Source organism: Triticum urartu, chromosome 3A (genome assembly GCF_056163025.1).
Source record: "Triticum urartu cultivar PI428250 chromosome 3A, HENAU_Tu73, whole genome shotgun sequence".
NCBI classification, from domain to species: domain Eukaryota; kingdom Viridiplantae; phylum Streptophyta; class Magnoliopsida; order Poales; family Poaceae; genus Triticum; species Triticum urartu.
In genome coordinates, this window is record NC_141875.1 from 139,067,433 (window position 1) to 139,075,644 (window position 8,212).

The window sequence follows — 8,212 nt, forward strand, 5'->3', positions numbered from 1 at the left end:
CGATCGCCCGCACCGATCTCGTTGCCGGCACCACCATGGTGAGCCTCTTGTTCTTATCTTCTTTCTGAAAGAAAAAAATTCTTACTTTAGATAGATACTTGTCTAATTTTCTTACTTTTATTATTGCTTGTTATTATATAGTGCCATGGTTTTGGTATCCGGCCCCGTCGGCCCTCGTCCTGGCTATGATTCGGATGTGGTATATATTATCTTTTTATAACTATTTGGTTCATTTATTGTTTATGAGAATTATGCCGACCAACGTGACATAGATTTTATTTATCTAGGAGGTAGTTGAACCGAAAATTCCAACCAACCCTGTTGTCGAGAGGTTAAATTTAGTTGAAGAAGAAAACAATTACTTGAAGAAAAAATAAAAAAATTGAGGAGGAGAAGATGATATTGGAGTTGCATGTTGCGGATGTCATCGATGATCACAAGATCAAGATGGATGCAATGCGGTTGAAGATGAGAAAGATTAGAAAATATGCCATTCATACCAAGGCTTGGTATCATTATGGCATTGGATCAATTGTTACCTTGGTTGCATTTGTTTTCGCATTGAAATGTTTTACATAGTTTCAATGTATGGTTTAATTAATTAGATGCTCTGGAGAGCTATATGTTGTTAGATGAGAACTATGTATGTACTTTGGTTTTAATGTGATGATGAACTTCTATTAATTTGGTCACTTAATTATCTATTCATGATGTTCTGTAATGGTTTTTGACACACTTAATTATATATAATGCACGCAGATGAACCGGCAATGGATGTACGGTGAAAGACACACCTCTGAGTACATTAAGGGCGTGCATGATTTTCTCGAAGTGGCTGAGGCAAACAAGCAGAATGGTTTTATGTGTTGTCCATGCCCTAAATGTGGGAATACGATGTCTTACTCTGACTGGAAAATCCTTCACACCCACCTTCTTTACAATGGTTTCATGCCACACTATAATGTTTGGACGAGGCACGGAGAAATAGGGGTTATGATGGAAGACGGTGAAGAAGAAGAGGACGATGACAACTATGTGCCCCCTAAATACGGTGATGCTGCAACGGGGGAAGCTGCTGAAGATCAAGAGGAACCAGACGATGTGCCCAATGATGCTGCAACGGGGGAAGCTGCTGAAGATCATGAGGAACCAAACGATGTGCCCGATGATGAGGATCTCCGCTGGGTCATTGTCGATGCAAGGACGCAATGCGAAAGTCAAAAGGAGAAGCTGAAGTTCGATCGCATGTTAGAGGATCACAAAAAAGGGCTGTACTCCAATTGCGAAGATGGCAACACAAAGCTCGGTACCGTACTAGAATTGCCTGCAGAGAATGTTGTGCCTGACAAAGGATTTGAGAAGCTACTGAAAATATTGAAGAAGAAGCTTCCAAAGGACAACGAATTGCCCGACAGTACATACGCAACAAAGAAGGTCGTATGCCCTCTAGGATTGGAGGTGCAGAAGATACATGCATGCCCTAATGACTGCATCCTCTACTGCGGTGCGTACAAGGGTCTGAACGCATGCATGGTATGTGGTGCATTGTGGTATAAGATCAGACGAGATGACCCTGGTGATGTTAACGGTGAGCCCCCCAGGAAGAGGGTCCCTGCGAAGGTGATGTGGTATGCTCCTATAATACCACAGTTGAAACATCTGTTCAGAAACGAAGAGCATGCCAAGTTGATGCGATGGCACAGTGAGGACCGTAAGAAAGACGGGAAGTTGAGAGCACCCGCCGACGGGTCACAGTGGAGAAAAATCGAGAGAAAGTACTGGCCTGAGTTTGCAAGTGACCCAAGGAACGTATGGTTTGGTTTAAGCGCGGATGGCATTAATCCTTTCGGGGAGCAGAGCAGCAATCACAGCACCTGGCCCGTGACTCTATGTATGTATAACCTTCCTCCTTGGATGTGCATGAAGCGGAAGTTCATTATGATGCCAATTCTCATCCAAAGCCCTAACCAACCCGGCAACGACATTGATGTGTTGCTAAGGCCATTAGTTGAAGAACTTTTATAGCTGTGGAATGGAAATGGTGTACGTACGTGGGATGAGCACAAACAGGAGGAATTTAACCTGCACGCGTTGCTGTTTGTAACCATCAACGATTGGCCCTCTCTCAGTAACCTTTCAGGACAGACAAACAAGGGATACCACACATGCATGCACTATTTAGAAGAAACTGAAAGTATATACCTGGACAAATGCAGGAAGAATGTGTACCTAGGCCATCGTCGATTTGTTCCGACCAACCATCAATGTCGAAAGAAGGGCAAGCATTTCAAAGGCGAGGCAGATCACTGGAAGAAGCCCGCCATGCGTACCGGTGATCACGTACTTGCTATGGTCAATGATTTACACGTAATCTTTGGAAAGGGTCCCGGCGGACTAGCTGTTCCGCATGACACTAAGGGACACGCACCCATGTGGAAGAAGAAATCTATATTTTGGGACCTACCCTACTGGAAAGACCTAGAGGTCTGCTCTTCAATCGACATGATGCACGTGACGAAGAACCTTGGCGTGAACCTGCTAGGCTTCTTGGGCATGTATGGGAAGAAAAAAGATACACCTGAGGCACGGGAGGACCTGCAACGTTTGCACGAAAAAGATGGCATGCCTCCGAAGCAGTATAAAGGTCCCGCCAGCTACGCTCTTACGAAAGAAGAGAAAGAAATCTTCTTTGAATGCCTGCTCAGTATGAAGGTCATGACTGGCTTCTCGTCGAATATAAAGGGAATAATAAATATGCCAGAGAAAAAGTTCCAGAACCTAAAGTCTCATGACTGCCACGTGATTATGACGCAATTGCTTTCGGTTGCATTGAGGGGGCTTCTATCGGGAAACATCCGATTAGCCATTGTGAAGCTATGTGCATTCCTCAATGCAATCTCTCAGAAGGTGATCGATCCAGAAATTGTACCAAGGCTAAGGAGTGATGTGGCACAATGTCTTGTCAGTTTTGAGTTGGTGTTCCCACCATCCTTCTTCAATATAATGACGCACCTCCTAGTTCCTCTAGTCGTCGAGATTGTCATTCTGGGGCCCGTATTTCTACACAATATGTTCCCCTTTGAGAGGTTGATGGGAGTCCTAAAGAAATATGTCCGTAACCGCGCTAGGCCAGAAGGAAGCATCTCCATGGGCCATCAAACAGAGGATGCCATTGGGTTTTGTGTTGACTTCATTCCTGGCCTTAAGAAGATAGGTCTCCCTAAATCGCGGCATGAGGGGAGACTGACTGGAAAAGGCAGGCTGGGAGGGGCCTCAATAATATGCAGGGACGGATATTCTTGGTCTCAAGCACACTACACAGTCCTACAGAACTCTACCTTGGTGACCCCGTATGTCGATGAACACAAGAATAGTCTGCGCTCCAAACACCCGGAGCAGTGCGACGAGTGGATTACATGTGAACACATCAGGAATTTCAGCAGTTGGTTGGAAACACATCTCAGAGGTGACAACACTGTTTGTGATGAGCTATACTTGTTGTCCAGGGGACCATCTTTGACTGTATTGACTTACAAAGGATACGAGATAAATGGGAATACATTTTACACGATCGCCCAATATCAAAAGAGCACCAACCAAAACAGCGGTGTCCGCTTTGATGCAGCAACCGAGAGGGGAAAGGACACATATTATGGTTACATAGTGGACATATGGGAACTTGACTACAGACATGATTTTAAGGTCCCTTTGTTTAAGTGCAAATGGGTCAATCTAACAGGAGGCGGGGTACAGGTAGGCCCATAGTACGGAATGATAACAGTGGATCTGAAAAATATTGGGTACACTGACGAACCGTTCGTTCTAGCCAATGATGTGGCACAGGTTATCTATGTGAAGGACATGTCTACCAAACCGAGAAAAAGAAAAGATAAGGAAGCGAATACATCATACGATGAGCCAAAGCGCCACATAGTTCTTTCAGGAAAAAGGGACATCGTGGGAGTGGAGGGCAAGACATACATGTCTGAAGATTATGAATAGTTTCATGAAATTCCTCCCTTCAAAGTCAAGGCTGACCCAAGCATCCTGATAAATGATGAAGATTATCCATGGTTACGACGCAATAAGCAAATGACATAAGAAAAGAAAAAGTGAAGACTTTCTCCCGCAACTATTATGATGATACCGTGCCAACTTTGTAACAGACGACTATGATACCATTGTCCGTTTTGTACATGCACATGCTATGTGGGTGAAATTATGATACCATGCCAACTTTCAACTTTTTCAGAGTTCATTTGAAATGCTTTAATGTCTTATGGTTCGGCCCTCGTAATACCATTATTCAAATTTTAACTATTCAAATTTGAAAACTAATGGCACTAACCGAAAGTTTATAATTTTTCTAAAACTAATGGCACTAACAGAAAGCTTATAATTTTTCTAACCTAAAAGCAAAAAGAATTAAAAAATAAAGCAAAAAACAAAAGAAAATAAATAATGCAAAAAACAAAACAAAAAAACTGGAAAAAAAACTATTTTTATAGTAAAGTTAATCACAAACTTGTGATTCACACAAATTTCAAAGAATTCAAATTTTAACTAGTTAAATTTGATAACTAATGGCACTAATAGAAAGTTCATAATTTTTCTAAAACTAATGGCACTAACAGAAAGTTTATAATTTATCTGACCTAAAATCAAAAAGTATTAAAAAATAAAGCAATAAATAAAAGAAAATAAATAATGCAAAAACAAAACAAAAAAACTGGAAAAAAACTATTTTTATAGTAAAGTTAATCACAAACTTCTGATTCACACAAATATCAAAGAATTCAAATTTTAACTATTCAAATTTGAAAACTAAAGGCACTAACAGAAAGTTTATAATTTTTGTGACCTAAAAGAAAAATAAGTAAAAATAAACTTTAATAAAATAAATTAAAATAAAAACAATAAGTATTTTGTTGTAAGTAGAAACAAAATAAAATAAATAAAGCAACAAAGAAAACAAAAAAAGTGCCACCTACTGGGCCCCCATGGCCTGAATACGACTAGAAACCCTACCATGGGCCAGGATTCAGGCCCGCATGTGGCCTAGTAGGCCCACAGGCACACAGCGTATGGTTAGGCCCGAAAGCCTACAATTGAGAGGAGCTCGAGAGGATGGGCGCAGCAGCGCTTATAAACCACTCTCGAGCTCTCTTGGCTAGCGAGGTGGTACTAAACTTTTGACGCGGGGCAGCACAAGGCCTTTGGTCCTGGTTGGTACCACCAACCGGGACTAAAGGGGGCATTGGTCCCGGTTCGTGGCACCAACCGGTACCAATGCTCCTCGCCCCTGGACCATGACCATTAGTCTCTGTTTGTGCCACAAACCGGGACTAAAGGGTTGGTCCCCATTGCAGGCAGAGTTTAGTCCCACCTCGCCAACCGTAGGGGGCTCACACCGGTTTATAAGCCCTTCCCTCTCTGCCTTGTTGAGCTCCTCTCAAAGTGAAAATAGATGCCCTTATAGAGAAAAGTTTAACCTAAATTCAGAGTGAATTTCTCTGAAATTCATACAAATTACTATGAATTTAGGTTGAATTTTCTCTATAAGCGCATCTATGCTCATTTTTTAGTAAGTTAATCACAAACTTGTGATTCACACAAATTTTAAAGAATTCAAATTTTAACTATTCAAATTTGAAAACTAATGGCACTAACAGAAAGTTCATAATTTTTCTAAAACTAATGGCACTAACAGAAAGTTTATAATTTTGCTAACCAAAAAGCAAAAAGAATTAAAAATTAAAGCAAAAAACAAAAGAAAATAAATAATGCAAAAAACAAAACAAAAAACTGGAAGAACTATTTTTATAGTAAAGTTAATGACAAACTTGTGATTCACACAAATTTCAAACAATTTAAATTTGAAAACTAATGGCACTAACAGAAAGTTTATAATTTTTCTAAAACTAATGGCACTAATAGAAAGTTTATTATTTTGCTGACCTAAAAGCAAAAAGAATTTAAAAAAGCAAAAAACAAAAGAAAATAAATAATGCAAAAGACAAAACAAAAAATGGAAAAAACTGTTTTTATAGTTAAGTTAATCACAAACTTGTGATTCACACAAATTTCAAAGAATTCAAATTTAACTATTCAAATTTGAAAACTAATGGCACTAAGAGAAAGTTTAGAATTTTTCTGACCTAAAAGCAAAAACAATTAAAAAATAAAGCAAGAAACAAAAGAAAATAAATAATGCAAAAAACAAAACAAAAAAACTGAAAAATAAATAAAAATAGCAACATTGAGTATTTTGTTGTAAGTAGAAACAAAATAAAATAAATAAAGCAACAAAAAAAGTGCCACCTACTGGGCCCCCATGGCCTGAATACGACTAGAAACCCTACCATGGGCCAGGATTCAGGCCCGCAGGAGGCCGAGTAGGCCCACATGCAGATAAAGTGACTTGAGGCCCGTAAGCCTGCATTTGAGAGGAGCTCGAAGTGGTCAACGCAGCAGCGCTTATAAACCACTGTCAAAGCCTCTCGGCTAGCGAGGTGGGACTAAACATCCCACCGCACCGTGCTAGTTCTAGCACAAGGCCATTGGTCCCAGTTCGTGGCTCGAACCGGGACGAAAGGCTGCCTTTAGTCCCGGTTGGTGGCACAAACCGGGACCAATACCCCCCTTTAGTCCCGGTTGGTGCCACCAACCGGGACCAAAGGCCTCTGCTTCCCGCCCTTTGGGCTACTGAAAAGAGGCCTTTCGTCCTGGTTGGTGCCACCAACCGGGACTAAAGGGTGGCATTGGTCCCAGTTGGTGCCACGAACCGGGACCAATGCTCCCAGTATATAAGAAAGCACTTGGCGTTTTTCAGATTCATCTGCATCAGTTCCCCGCCCGCCGCCGCCGCCAGGCTGCCCGATCGAGCTCGCCCCATCGACGCCGTCGCCGCCCTCTGCTGCCTCGTCGACGCAGTCGCCGCCCTGCCCCAAGCACGCCGCCGGCGGCCCGCCCCGACCACATCGCGCGCCCCTGCCCCGACCACGTCGTTGTCGCCCCAGCTGCCCCGCGCCGCCATCGACTCTGCCTCGCCCTGCCCTGACCACGCCGCCGTTGAATCTGCCTTCCCCGACCACGCCGCCGTCGCCTCTACCCCGACGCGCGCCGTGCCCCTACCCCGACCATGCCGCACCTCTCATCCCTTTGGTCAGAGCCGGCACCGCCCCCCTCTTCCTCCCTGTTTTTTTGCACATATATAGATGTGTTTTCCTGATTATATGTATATGTATGAGTATAGGTATGTGTGTATATCTGTTTATATGTCCTTTTTTATATTTTTTGTTTTTTGCATTTTTATAAAAATGCATATATGTATGTATATATGTTCTCTCTATATATATATGTTCATGTATATATGCAAAAGATAGATTTTTAGAAAAATTAGGATTTTTTTGTTCATAGAATTTTTTGGTGATATTAAATATTGTAAATATGCAAATGTTTGTATATTTGTATGAACAATGAATTAGGCAAAACCTTATTTTAAAAGAATGAGGGGAAAAAGGAAGCAATACTACTTTTATTTTTGAACATTATATTAATAAAAGAAAGCAATACTACTTCATGTATTTTTAAGAAGGAAGAAGAAGAAACAGAATGATAGGACAAAGGAAATAAGAAGAGGAAGAAAGGAGAAGAAGAGGAGAGGAAGAAGAGGAGAAATAAATAAGAAGAGGTAAAAAGAAGAAAAAAAAAGAGGAGAAGAAGAAAGGAATAGAGGAGAAGAAGAAAAAATAGAATATTCTATTTTTTTTCTTCTTCTCCTCTTTTTTTCTTCTTTTTTTCTTCGATCTTCTCCTCTATTCCTTTCTTCTTCTCCTCTTTTTTTCTTCTTTTTTTCTTCGATCTTCTCCTCTATTCCTTTCTTCTTCTCCTCTTTTTATTTCTTCTTCGTCTTCTTATTTTTTATCGGGTCTGTTGTCGTTGATATACCCCGTTTCCTGATAACTTCAACATGAGGGGGGGGGGGTTCGACCTACCCCCTCCCCGATAATATTATTTTCCCATGTATGTATGCAAAAGTTAAATTTTTAGAAATTTTTTATATATCTAGCTAGGAAAGGAAGAAGAAGAAAAAGAATGAGAGGGAAAAGGAAAATAAGAAGAGGAAGAAATGAGAAGAAGAGGAGGAGAGGAAGAAGAGGAGAAATAAATAAGAAGAAGAAAAAAGAAGAAAAATAAGAGGAGAATAAGA

At 41.0% G+C, this 8,212-nt stretch overlaps 1 pseudogene; it reads left to right on the top strand.

Annotated features, from left to right (window-relative positions):
- Positions 1 to 1,245: 1,245 nt before the first annotated feature.
- On the top strand, positions 1,246 to 7,217 carry LOC147978957 (uncharacterized; annotated as a pseudogene).
- Positions 7,218 to 8,212: the final 995 nt, after the last annotated feature.